The 14,222-nt window shown below is 35.8% G+C and overlaps 1 long non-coding RNA gene across 19 annotated transcripts; it reads left to right on the top strand.

Moving 5' to 3' along the window:
* The first annotated feature begins 1,323 nt into the window (after positions 1-1,323).
* On the top strand, positions 1,324-8,857 carry LOC136219646 (uncharacterized). 19 transcript variants are annotated; one of them, XR_010684229.1, is made up of 6 exons: positions 1,324-1,538; positions 3,008-3,082; positions 3,722-3,760; positions 3,862-6,680; positions 6,836-6,928; positions 7,341-7,734. It is a non-coding gene; the product is annotated as an uncharacterized lncRNA (long non-coding RNA). The 19 variants fall into 19 exon arrangements; XR_010684221.1 differs by adding an exon at positions 8,167-8,857 and having other exon boundaries at positions 1,326-1,538; positions 3,862-6,928; positions 7,341-7,596; XR_010684220.1 differs by adding an exon at positions 8,162-8,857 and having other exon boundaries at positions 1,326-1,538; positions 3,862-6,928; positions 7,341-7,596.
* Positions 8,858-14,222: the final 5,365 nt, after the last annotated feature.

The following is a 14,222-nucleotide window of genomic DNA, read 5'->3' as shown; positions in this document are numbered from 1 at the left end:
CACCCCTAGAAACAACCTCAAACTAGTTTTTCTGTTTCAGGAGAAAAGTGCTGCTGCTACCTAAATTCCAAGCACTTTTACTTTTACTTAAAAAGGGCCCCAAAATAGCAATGGCAATGGCTGTCCAATCTATCATCCTTTTTCAACTCATGCTCAATCCTTACTTTCATTGCATTGCATGTGTGTTTTGGGTAACGATTATAATTTTTATTACATTTATATCAGGATAATAATATAATTATAATACAATAATCCATTTTGATACTTATAGTCAATTTTCAACATGCCATCACGATTATAGAAACGATCCGTTTAACACTATTTTTATTTTTGTTTCATTTATATCGTATATATACAGGCCCGTTTTTGAGCATGGGTAGGAGGAGCGCATGTCCAGGGCCCAAGTATGAGAAGGACCCCAATTATAGTAATGTATTAGTATCTATTAGATTATACTTGATTAAATTCAAAAAAAAATTATAATTGATTAAAAAATTAGCATTAGATTCTTTCCAAATTAGTTTTTCCAAATAAAAAACGTTGACATTGTTGAAACACCTTTCCACATGATTTTGATTTGACAAAATTATTTAAGTTAATCCATGATTAAGGGACAATTAAATTTAAGTGTTTTGATTTAATTGTACTAATATGTTTGTTCAATGTTGAGTATACGTTTAAATGAAAACAGAAATAAAAAGTAAGACAGGACGAAGTCAGAATGAGAACACAGTACAAGCTGAGTAGAGTGTAGCTCAGCATTATAGAAGAAGAGTCATCTTCAAAAATAACAAGAAAGACGAAGCTGACTGAAGAAGCTGAGTGGAACACAACTCAGCATCAAAGAAGAGAAGTCTTCCTCTAAACTAAAGCTTGCAGACGAAGCTGACCACGGAAGCTGGGTAAGAATATGACTCAGAAACAAAGAACAAAAGCAACGTCAATAAAGTCAAGCTGAGTGTTCGTCAGGACAGCGCGATTGATCCGTTTGCTAGAAGACAAGCACTACAAGAAAAATGAGTATTAGTGAGCAAAATTTAATAAGGGTGTAAAAACACTTATTAAAAATATATTTCTCATACATTTAATAAGTATAAATTCTATCATTATATTATTAATAAGCAAAGTACATTTTTGTTAAATTTTTCTTAAATTTCCCCTTATTAATTCTCTCTAAATTAAAATATTTTTATTTTTATTTCTTTAATAAAATTAAATTCCCTTAATAATTCTAATTGTAACAAATAAATTCATTATTAAAAAATTGAGATTTTAAATCTAAAACCCTTAACAAAAAAATCCCTTAATAAAAAAATTGGTTTACCGCCAAACACATTAATTGTTTCCCCCCTCAAATTTCGTTTGCCCTAGATGTCCAAAATTTCAGACAATTCCAAGAGTAATTGAAATCGTTTCCATCCTTTCCTCTGAATAAGCCGCCAATCCCCAATTCTTCTGGTAGTCGATCCATTCTGGCTTCTCTTGGCCCTCTGCTCTCAATCCCTAATTCACCTATGAGAGCTCGTCTGAACATCGAGGTAGGTCGATTCTGGTCTCTCTTGGCCCTCTCCTCTCAATCCCTAATTCTTCTCGTAGTCGATCCTTTCTAGTCTCTCTTGGCCCTCTGCTCTCAATCCCTATGAGAGCTCGTCTGAACATTCACGTAGGGCTATGTTCTGTACTATCTCATCTCATCTCTAGTATGTTTGGCTGTTCTGGACTGTCTTTCACTTTACTTATATTTTGCAGCTATGATATGTTTGGCTGTTAGGCACTCTTTTATTTTCAATGTGCAAGTATTGATATGTGAAGCTTTGGAGAATTTGAAGGGGTATACCTAAAATCATGTGAAGCTTTGTGCTTTGTTGTTGTTGTTTTATCCAACTGTCGTCCTGACTAACTCTGCCCTCATAGTTGTTTTTGTCTTATTTTTTACCCGAGTTCTCAAAAACCCTGATGTTATCATTGAAATATTTTAACTTTCTTAATATTAGCTATCATTCATTGAAATATTAAAGGCGAACATTGATAATTTGACATCTTTCTACTGTAATTCTTTGCTTGGTCATAACTTTCTTATGTGTTCTTCTACTATTCCGTTGTTTTATTTGTGCAATATACTCTTTTTGGATTGTTTTACATCTATCTACTAAGTCTGAACTCATGCCTGCAATAGAGATAGCAAAATTCTCTTCTAATATCGTTGTAACTATGCTTATGGTATGACTAATGCGTTTATGGATAGGGAAGTTAACTATTTTTGATGTTGGGTGATATAGCTATTACACTTGTTGTATAGATTTGATTTTAGTTAAACTGCAACTTTCTGAATCAAATTCTATTTTTCTGGTAACTCATCATGATTTGGAAGAGTAGCATAAAAACATTTGCATGCCAAACTGCCTCTGTAAATTTCTCCTTGACAAACCCTCTCATACTATTTTTTTTAATTAAAAGTCCTTCATTTCTTCCTTTATTCCCACTGAACCAAACCCACCACCCTGTGTCGGTGAATTGCCTGAACTGTATACCAGTTTTGTTTCCAGCAGTTCTGGTATAGCAATTTTCTACTGATACAACCAAAAATTATGAGGCCTTAGGTGTGCCTCCTCTGGCCGAGGTATCTTCTGGTAATTGTAAATATATCATTAGTTCCAACTGTCATCCCGACTAACTCAGCCCTGTTAGTTGTTTCTGACTTTTGATTTTGAGTGTTATTTGAGTCATTGAGTTATTGAAAGGACAAGTACTCTGATTATCTATCATGCCATGTATCAGTAGTTTTGTTTTAATCTTGCCCCTCTTGTGTTCATACGTTGCCACTTGTAACAACTCTAGTCATGTCTAGTTACTGGATGAACAACATGTGATGTCATTACTAATCTTGATAAACTGAGATAAATTTGTTGTTCAAGTCAGATTAATACTTTCATGGACTTGATTGTAAAAAGACAAATACTCCTCTTACAGTTTTTGTTCATTTTAACAACATTATTTTCAAATGCAGGTCACTTTCTTCCAGCAAGGCACCATACCTAGTGTATCACATGATGGCAGATTTATTATGGAGACTTCATTCAAAGTATGCCTTTATTTTGTGAAAGAGCTAATTAGAAGTCCCAATAGTTGTTGTTACTTATTTAATTGCAGATTATGTTCTCTATATGACTTAGCACTGATTCCAAATTCTAATCTCATAGAGGTCTGATTCTATTTAAAAATAAAAGAAAATTAGTGGGTCTTTGACTAGGATACATTAGACATCAGGCAAGCTTTAATGCAGTGTTGCATAAGTTGCAATAGACATCAGGCAGCCAGAAGATTTAACTAGGAAATTCTACATCAGTAGAATACATCAATTCCATACCCATGTTTGGTGTCCCGACATCCATTTGTTGTACAAATAGTCCACTTCCTTCACAACTTAAGGGGAGTTGGAGCCTCTGTTCTTAGGTCCTCCCTCTTCCTTGTAGGGCCTTTTAAATATAAAAAAAAAGATACATGGTTGCTTTGGCTCAAATCTGTCAGGACAGGACAGGGCTTATCTAGTGGTGCAAAAAGTTTGTTACTGGGTGGTTCCTTTCACATAACACCTTCATTTTTATTTTTATTTTTCTTCAAACTAGCCACCATATTTTTCTAACTTGTGTTTGTTTGTTTGTTTTGAAACTTACATGGACATCTTTGAACTCATGGTCATGATGTTGATTTTTCTGATTAGGTTGGTTAGTCTCCAGATAGGATGGTGGAGTATACACAGGTAGCCTTTTGAATATCTAGTGCAACATGATGGTTGTTGCTTACTCAATTGCATACTTTCTTTTCTCGGATTCTTATTTCTACAGTTTTAATTATTTTTAGCACTGAAATATTCAAGATTGCTGGAAGATATGGCATCGAGAGGGGTTAGTATGTGGATTGCTGTGGAGTTGACAATGCATTAGTGAGAGCTTTTCGTCAACTTTTGTGGGATATTGTATTGATAAAGCTGTACCTGGTGCTGCAAAAGTTGTTCCTAAGGTAACTAATTTGCTATTTTGTGAACTCATTTGAGAAAGGTTTAATAACTGTATGGATGCCATCTTTAAGAGATGTTATGACAACTAAATAAATTGATTAAAATCTGCATATTAGGTTCAACTTATAGAATGGTTAGTTGGGAAAGTCTTCATTGATCTTGAAGTTAAAATGGAAACTCATTTTGTGAGCACATGCTTTCTTCCCACCCTATCCCAAATTACTTTTGCATTTTTCATGTTTAACTTTTCTTTGGTTGAATTTTTATAGGTGCTTGAGAATTTACTATTAAAGGAGCGAAATGCTAAACTCAAGTTTCTTGTTGCCTCGTATTTTTTCATCTAACCATTCTGCTTGTATTTACTTGGGGGAAGTCTTTAAAAATCTTTAGAAAATATAACCTACCCCAAAATTTTGAAGAAATGCTCATAGGTTTCTAAAATAATGTATAAAGACATCATTTGTAAGCATGGAAAGTCTTCTTTTTTCAATTTTATATGGTACTGCACAACTACTTGTATATGCATGTGAGATTTTTCTTCAAGTAGGAAAATCAAACAAAAAGCTTGTGCTTTTTAGGAGTTGCTGCATGATGAAGTTTAATTTATCCTTCTATCAGAATCTGCATAAGTGCAACTGTTCCCACTATCTTATAATCACAGTAGATCGAGTGTTGTTGTGATGAAATATAGCTATGGAACATTGTCGATCCTCTCTTTTAACAAATGTTTAGCAAAACAAAAGCAATTCATTTTTCATCACAAGTTTTATTACAATTAGGAATATGGCCACATCAACTTAGACAATAATTTCAAATTTTTGTTCTGTATTCATGCTTTTCCTAATTTCTTTCTCAGGCTCATTAGATAGCCTTCATGCTTATTTGACTTGGTCTATTTGAGCCTAAGAAATGGCTTTTTGAAGGGTTTATCAATTCGGAAGTGATCTAGCTGAGGATGAGCTTGCGCCTCTCAATTCTGGAAATCCTAACGGTTGAAGTGATTTTATTACAGGCCTATCCCCAAGAAAAGGTTGGTGTTCCCGTGAAGAGAGGTAAAGGAGGGCCTCTTATTGTTGTTGAATACAGTGTGTTGTTTCAGTCATTAGCTTCTGCAATTAATCAACAAACTGGATGCCTTCGTTTTTGTTGGAGTAATGTAAGGTCCATTATATGTTGTCCCAAGTGATATTGTGGTTTGCATATTCCTTTTTTTTATCATCTGCTTGCATCATACCTGGAATTGTTGGATGCCAAAAAATTTCAACTTATTAGAGCTGAAAAAAATATAGTTTGATTTGATTATTGATGTTATAATCATAGTAAAATCTTAAGCACTCTGTTTTGCTAATAGTATTCACTAACAGTCTCTCAGTTTTTGGCAATTTAAACACTGGTAGTTGGTTTCGTTAGATACATTTTGGTGATTTTGGTATACACATGAATATGGTTATAATGCCTTAGTAACACATGATTATACTTGATGTTTAGGCCTGATGAGTGAGATAAATACCATGTTGTGAAATGCTTGGAAGAATGAAGTGAATGTCATGAGGTGTTTGTAACAACGTTGTATGCATTAGACGGGAGATAAAATGTAACTATAGATAATGGTAGCGAGGGGGAGAGAGAGAGTGTGTGTGTGAGAGAGAGAGAGAGAAGAGAGAGAGAGAGAGAGCGAGAGTACATGGATATAAGTCTAAACAATATGCAGCAAAGAATACACTTCCAGCTAGATATTTGTTTCCCTAGTCTAATAAAATTGATTTTTTATGAGTGCCTTATTACTCCATTGATTTCCAAATGCATCATGGATTGTAGCATGCTTCAAACAGTGACATGCATCAATACTAGTTAGTACTTTTTTTATCACTCATTGCTATGAAATTATCTACTTTTTTTGGTTTCCTTTGGATTTTCTCAATCAAGTTGCTGATGTTCTAGAAAAAGACAGCATGTCAGTGACTCTTTCTTATTTTATAGCGTGTGATAAGATTTTATTGCTCCCTACCTGACATTTATGTTTTTTCATTTCTCCAAAAGAATTTTGCACATGCTTCATTACAATCATCCCAAGCATGGTTGATTGAAGTTCTCATACTAGAATTACATGTGGTTTATACAGCAGCATAGACCTTTTGTTTCAACTAGTGGATAGAACACATTCTAGCTTTTAGAATTATTGCAAGTCTCTAGTATTAACTCTCTTCAGGTTATACTATGTTGACACCATCTATAGGACTCACCCATACCTAAAGAAGTGGCAGAGAACGTGATGTGCTTTCTTAGTCTTAACAATTTTCATCTTCTGCATGTTTAATAACTTGTTACATCCTCCTTGTATAAGATGCTATAGAATGAAATCATTTGATGAACACTGATTACATCATGAATATACTTGAGCACCTGTAATTGTGTATATACGTATAGATATAAGTTGTTGTAATGATCTTAATTTGCACATGCTTAGTAAATGCAGTTACCACCTTGCAGAAAAAAGGATTCACATAGTGGTTGAGTTTTTGCAGCAGGTGGCCAACGCCCTTATAGAAGCCAGTAATCATAATGATCGCTATTTTCCAAATCAACACCGCCGTTTACTCCTTCAACCATCTCGTCAATTCATTCGGAACTCCCAAAGACACTCCGATATGAGGGATAAGTTGTTAAATATTCCAATCATTATCCTATAACTACTTTTCTATGTTGCAATCACTTATGTTTCTTCTGTTGTTTCTTGTGGTATAATTGGAGTGGCTATCGGATACTTGTGATTTTGACCCACTTTGGTCCTTATATGGCCTTCACTTGATTTTACAGACATAAGACCAGACAACATATTGGTGTCCGGTGAAAGATACTTCTGCCAAGCTTAGGGAAGCCAATGAAACCGATCATTGTGGAGAAGTTCGTGTAAGTATTTGCTTATATATTCTATTAAAATAATGTACATCCTATGAAGAGGGAAGTCATCATAATGGCATTCCATACTGTTTCTAGAACTGGTATCCAGTTCTGTTTCGAGAACTGGTATTCCAATTCTGGAAACAGAACTGGTATACCAACAGTTCTGGAAACAGAATCGGATATACTAGTTCTACTGATGCGAGTTCTGGAAACAGAACTGGACCAAAATTGGTAACTGGGATACCAGTTCTGTTTTCATAACTGGTATCCAGTTCTGTTTCTGTTTCCAGAACTAGTCCAATTCTGGAAATAGAAGCAAAAATTATATCCAAATAAAAAAATTATGTTTACTACCAAATTTGTTATAATAACTGACCTAAGAGGTTGCTGAGAAATGCTTTGGACCACAAATCCACAGCCATGTCTTTGATTTTGGAGGTGGAATGAAGCCAAAGTATGTGATTGGATTCAAATCAACTATAACTAAAGTTTGAAATTACAATCCAAGAGAAGGGCGAATAAAATAGTAACCTCCAGAAAAGATTGGATGACTTTGAAGATGGAAGAAAAGCATAATCTTAAGGTCAGACGCATTTGCGAATGGTAGTCCCGGACAATCATCAATTCCATCGCCAACTACAAATGTAGACAATTTTTTAGATATATTTTGTTAGGTAAATAGAAAATTGTCTCCATACCTTGATGAAATTAATTTTGCAAATAACTTTTTGGGCACATATTAGAAGTGCATATATATTGTAAATTTTGAATGTTGATCTTTCAATATTTATTATATTACGTTTTGTGGTTAATTCAATCATTATAATTATTCTTTATTACGAGTTTCTTTATCATTGTAAATTAGTCTTAATAAGCAGGTTTTTTTTATCATTATACATATTTTTTAATAAGTGATTTTATTATCATCATAAATATATTTTAATAATGATTTTAATCATTATAATTAGTTTATAATAAGTGTTTTTTTGTGTTATTATAATTAGTTTTAATAAGAGGATATTTAATTATTATAAATATTATTTTAATAATGATATATTTTCCATTATTGTAAGTTTAATAATAAGCGGACTATATTCCGTTATTAAAAACAATTAGCAAGGCAACGTTTAACAAGGGGCTCATAAAGGGCTTTTCCACTTATTAAAAGCTTTTACTAAGGGTATTTGGACTTTTAATAATAAATTTTTCCATTACTAAAAGCTCTTTTTTTTTTTGTAGTGAAGATCCGACAACTGTCTGCACCAATAACAGAAGTCTTGGAATTACGCACAGAGTCAATTTCGAGATGCATGGGTCAACTGTTCGTTAGCTAAAAGACGAACTGGCGCTAGAAGACGAACCTGCCGGAAGAAGACAAGCCAGACGCCTGCTAAAATCAGACGACAAGATTGGCCTACAAATCTGAAGCTGACCAGAACAATGACGCAAGAAAGAGCCGTTTGAATTCAACGGATAGATCCAGATTCAAATGATTGAGACTTCATATTTCAACTATAAAAGGACAAGTTCATTCTTGGATCCTTAGACGATTGCCGAAATACAAACAAGAGAAAAAGAGCATACATACGAAGCACATTCAAACAAGAAAAAGATCTTACACCAAATTTCCATTTCTGTGTAAAAGCTAGATTGAATTTGTATTCATCTAAAGTGTTCTTCATCTAGAAAGAACAAGTTTGTATCAATTGTAAAATTGAGAGAGTGGTGCTGAGTACTCGGTTTTAGTACTCAGCAGTAGAGAATCTGAGTGTTCGGTTATAGCGCTCAGTAGGAGTTGAGTAGACGAATAGAGGAAGGTACTCTTGCATATTCAACTGCCTTGTAAACGGTTTGTGCTCTACCTTTAAAGAGCCCAGTATTGGATTGAAAAAGTCCGGAGGGATTCTGGGGACTGGACGTAGGTGGAGAGGCCGAACCAGGATAAGTCTGCTGAGTAATTTCTAACTCTCTCTTAGTATATATATATTTGTATGTGTTGCTTGATTAAATTGCTCAGGATACAAATTGTAAAAGCTGACACTGAGTAATCTTGGTGCTGAGTTGGAAGCTGACCTCAAGTGTTAATTCTCAACTCCAAAGCGCTGACTTGGGAGCCAATAACATTCCAAAGGTTCTGGTAAAAAATAGCTTGGAAGCCATTCGGGCCAGGGGCTTTGAACGGCTTCATCTGAAAAAGAGCTGTGTGAACTTCCTTGCTTTCAAATTCCTGATTAAGCGCCCTCTTAGTTGAGTCAAGTAGGGGGGAAACCTGATAAAGTGAACATCTGTGCCCTGGTTGTAGCCTCATCGGTATATAGATTTGTGAAATAGTTCTGTACCAAATAAATAACCTGTGATTTATCCTACTGCCAAACACCGTTCTCATCTCTTAGCCCTTCAATCTGATTGGTTCGACGCCTGATAAGAGTCAAAAGATGGAAAAAAGAGGTGTTGCGATCTCCCAAGTTGAGCCAGTTAACCCTCGACTTCTGAAACCACGTGACTTCCTCTTGTTCAAGAATGTCATTTAGTTCTAGGTGAAGCTTAGACTCGAGGCGAAGAAGGCTAGCAGTAACCCGGCTCGTAAGATCGTGCTGAACGCCAGCCAAACGGTTATAGACTCTCTTTTTCCGTTTCAAAAGATTACCAAACACATCAGTATTCCAGCGGTGTAGCAACGGGATTAACTCCGCAAGACTGGCTGTGATATTGAACTGTGAGCACCAGTTCTCGCTGAAAAAACGCCGGAAGTCGTCGTGCTTCAGCCAAGCTGCCTGAAATCTGAAAGGGCGAGGAACCGGGGCTTGCTCACAACCATCGGAATTAAGAAGGATAGGAGCATGATCAGAACCATTCCTAGGTAGATGACGGACCAGCGCATCCAGATAAGTTATTCTCCAATTCGCGTCACAAAGCGCTCGATCCAACCTGCAGGCAATGCTAGTTCTCAGTGTCGATCCATGGTATCAAGTAAAAGCCGGTCCCTGATAGCCTAAATCAACAAGCCCTATATCATTAATCCAGTTAGCAAACTGAATACAGCGATCCAGTGTTCGATGCGAGCCCCCTTGCTTTTCCTCAGGAGATTTGATGCTATTGAAATCCCCAGTTAGAAGCCAAGGGGCACTAACAGTACTTTTCAGATTCAAAAGCTCTCCCATGACAAGCCTTTTGAGACGCATCTGAGGTCTAGCATAAACAAATGTAACAATAGTGTACCTGTTATCACAACCAGCACCCAAAACTGCCACCTTTGTATGAAGGAATTGCGGGTTCGTAGTCAAAACTTCTAGCTGAACTCTCTCCGGATTCCAAAACACCCAGATACTACCACTGAACCCCTCTGTTTCCACTATCTCAACTTTCTTAAAACCCCAACAACTGCCCAACTCACTTGCCCTGGTTCCCGGTAGCCGTGGTTCAATCAAAACAAAAATAGCAGGATTCTATATAGAAATAAGGTGTTTAGCAGCTCGAAAGAAACGAGGGCCTCCTGTGCCAAAAAAATTCCATGAAATAATTCTCATCATAAAAGATAAAAATAAGTAACCAGGGGTCACCGCCCAGAAAACGCTTAGAGGGTTACAAACTGTCCAGCAGCGCCGGACTCGTCCTTCCCAGCCGTATTTCGATTGGTAATATCAGATAGAGCCAGGCTCTTGCTCGGAGTGCCTATTGCTGAGCCACTCGTGATAACAACTCGGTTCGTCTTTGGAGCAGTAAGAAGTTCCTTGGTAATGCCCTCAAGTTTGCTTCTTTTACTGCGTGTCCGGAGGTTCTCCTGATCCCCTAATTCCACCAGGGTATCACTTGGCTCATTGCTAAGAATGTTGAAAGGGTTATTTATATTTTTCCCCTTAAGCTTGGCTCGGTTCAGATGACCCCCTCCCGTTCCCCTCTGATGCGATGCAGAGAAAAAGATCCCATTGCCAGTACCCGATGCAGAGGCTGCCGTTGGGGGGATTTGGTTGCTTGCCTTAGTATCAGGTGTCCTTGGGACTTGGTTCAGAACGGGCTGATCCCTAGTCATCAGGTCTGGTTTCTAAGTTGTTGCACTCTTACCCTTTATCGGTCCTTGCCTTCGCGCAACCATCATCCAGGGGCCATAGTCTCTCGGGATAGATTCAACATTACTTGACTGTGGCTGTTTAAGGGGGGCTTCAGGGCCGTTGGCTTGGTTCTCAGACGTTTCCATTCTGCTCTCCCCTGCATCCAGACTGGGTTGACTGGCCATGATACTAGGACTGGTGTAAATAGGCTTAGTGTGTCCGTATTTCCCACAATTCGTACATGCTACGTGTAACCCTTCGTACTCAATCCTATACTGAAATGCATTAACCACAAATTCAGCAATTAACGGCTTTTGGAGGTCAATTTCCACACAAACCCTAGCAAACCTTCCACGCGAGGCTTTGCTTGTGTTCTTGTCTGCTTTCACTGCTTTCCCCAATGAGCTAGCTATCGTCATGATGAAATCTTCATTATAGAATTGAATGGGTAAGTCCGGGAATCTTACCCAAACTAGTGTGGAGGAGATAGTGGCAGAAGCCGTGACGAAGTCATCTGACCATGTTCGAACCGTAAGATAGTGCCCTTGTACACTCCAGAGACCATCCTGAATTACTCTTGCTCTGTCTTCTGGGTTTTCAAAGGTTACAATGAAGAAACCATGGCCAATATCCATAATGTCTACTTTCCCCACAGGTTTCCAAATTTCAAGGGCCCGACGTTGAAGCGCAATACAACCAACGCTCCTCCCTAGCAATTTCACAATCAGGGCTTCTTCCCATGGTTTCCCCCATTCTTTCAACAGTTCTGGCGTTACAGTAAAACAAGTTTTCAATAGATTATCCATGGAGATGTTGACTCGGCCGTCCACCGTGAGATCAATGGGCTGCCGGTGAGCTTTGCTTCGATCATCTCCTATAACAGAGTCCCGATAAGATTTCGGCTCCGATGTTTCCATGTCGACAGTCGTTGTCCCGCCCTCAGGCGGTGGTGAGGGGACCTCGTTCATGCGATCACAGGTATCGCAAAGTTCAGCGGCGGCGGTATATGACTGTGCTTTCTTCTTCGTCGTTCTTAAAAAATCATATAGTTTAAAAGTTTGTAAATAGAGATTTGTGATATGTTTTATGAAAAAACATATCACAAATCTCTATTTATATAGTTTAAAAGTTTGTAAATAGAGATTTGTGATATGTTTTTTCATAAAACAATGAATTACAATTGCATAGTTAAGTTCTGATTTTATCTTAAAAAATTATTCTTAATATCGACAAAATACAACCCTCTAAAAACAATTTTATAAATCGAAACAAGAAATTATGTAGTGGATATTTTACGTTTTTTTTTATCAATTTAACAGTTTATAAACTAAATTGATATTTACGTTCATTTTATACGATTGTAATTTTGGGCTCTGTGTTATGTTAATATATAAATGTAACTAAAAAAATAAAAATAAAATACTCTTAATTGTCAGCAGAATTTAACAGTGTAATTTTAAATACTTTATTTTGTAAAAAAAACATACAACATATATCTATTATTTGTGAATAAGGAAAATCACGGGTATTTTTTTTGGTACTTTACCCTTCTATAAATTTATGTTTAAAACAAATATAAATATTTCTGTTTTTTTTTTAGAAAAAAAAATAGAAGGCTTATTATTACATTTCCTCTTATTTCTGAAATTGCCCTTATAAATTAAAGTAAAAATGAATGGTGTAATTAGGATATTGTTGTTTTTATATACAAATCTTCTTTTGTCTCGAATTCGTTTAAAAAATTGACATACAAAAGGAATTTGTATAAAGCATATTAAATCCCGAGGATTCAAATCAAGTAATTGAATTTCTAACTTCATTTTTACATTTGAAACATGAAAAATTAGAATTAGATATACTTTTTTTTTTTAATATTTTAGAAATTGATTCGTTGAAAGCTTAGTCTAATCATGTAGTCTCAATGGATGAGCAGAGATGTCTTGAAATGATTTTGAAGATGGACTGGATACTTCAAACCCCAATTCTATATCTTTGGGCTCAAATATTTGGACTAGGCTTCACCCTCATTAAAGGTTAGTTACATATCGCATTGGAAGGGCATGCTATGCATATATATGAATTTGTATCCACCATTAATTCTTCATTGCTTGCTTAGTTTTAGGATTACTTTGCATACGAATACATGAATTCATTTTGTTTTCGGAATTTTGTGTTCAACTACTCCTCCAGTTTTTCTATAGGAATTCATTTTGAAAAAATATTATAAATATTTATCCATCTTATTATCTCATCTGGTATCAATGTATAACAACATCTTTATATATATATATCCGTGTAATTATCTAAATATTTGCATATCTATAGCTTGTGAGATCAGCTGTCTATGCAAAAATAGGAAACATTATTACAAACAAGTCTCAATAGCATTATGCCAACCATGTAATATGATGCTTAGGGCTGTAAATGAGCTGAGCCGCTCATGAGTAGTTAAGTGGTCGATTCGATAAAAACTCGACTCGAATTGGCTCGATTTATAAACAAGCCGTTCACGAACATGATTTAGAGGTTCGATTCGTAAATGAGTCAAGGTTGAACACACCAAAACTCGGCTCGAAAGCTTGAAAGCATACTCGTGAACAAGTTCATAAACAAGTTCGACTTTAATGTTCATGAACAATTTCGATAGAGGCTCGTGAATAAGCTCATGAATAATATTGAATATTATTTATTATAGTAAAATATAAATTAGATTACGATGACATAGAAGAGATTTAGGATACACTTCTCCTCCTCCCATTCAGCTTTTCATTTCCATCTTCCTCACCTCACACCATTTTTTTAATTTAATGATTAAAAGGGGATTTTAATATTTATGTATATAAAATTACATTATTTCATTTGCTAAACATGCTATTATTTTATTTGATATTATTTCATTCGCGAACACAATAAACAATCTTGTTTATGAATATGCTTAACAAGGTGCTCATGAGGAAAGCTCGTGAACAAAATAAATGAGCAACTCACGAGCTAAGCTCGTGAATAAGATAAACGAGTCGACTCGTGAACAAATGTTCTTCTAAACAAGCCAAACTCAAACTTAATTTTGAGATCAAACGGAGCTCATTAAAATTATGATAAGCCGAGCCTGGACAAGCCAAAGCTCGGCTCGACTCGGTTATAACCTTAATAATGCTTGATTTGGATGTTTTAAGTTTATGATCAATTAGTTTTAGTTATAAAATTTAGTCTCATTTCATCTTGTATGAATATTTTATGCTTTGAAGATA

This window comes from Euphorbia lathyris, chromosome 2 (assembly GCF_963576675.1).
Source record: "Euphorbia lathyris chromosome 2, ddEupLath1.1, whole genome shotgun sequence".
In the NCBI taxonomy this organism is placed as follows: Eukaryota; Viridiplantae; Streptophyta; class Magnoliopsida; order Malpighiales; family Euphorbiaceae; genus Euphorbia; species Euphorbia lathyris.
The sequence above is the reverse complement of the archived record's forward strand: the minus strand, read 5'-3'. Positions and strand labels throughout refer to the sequence as shown.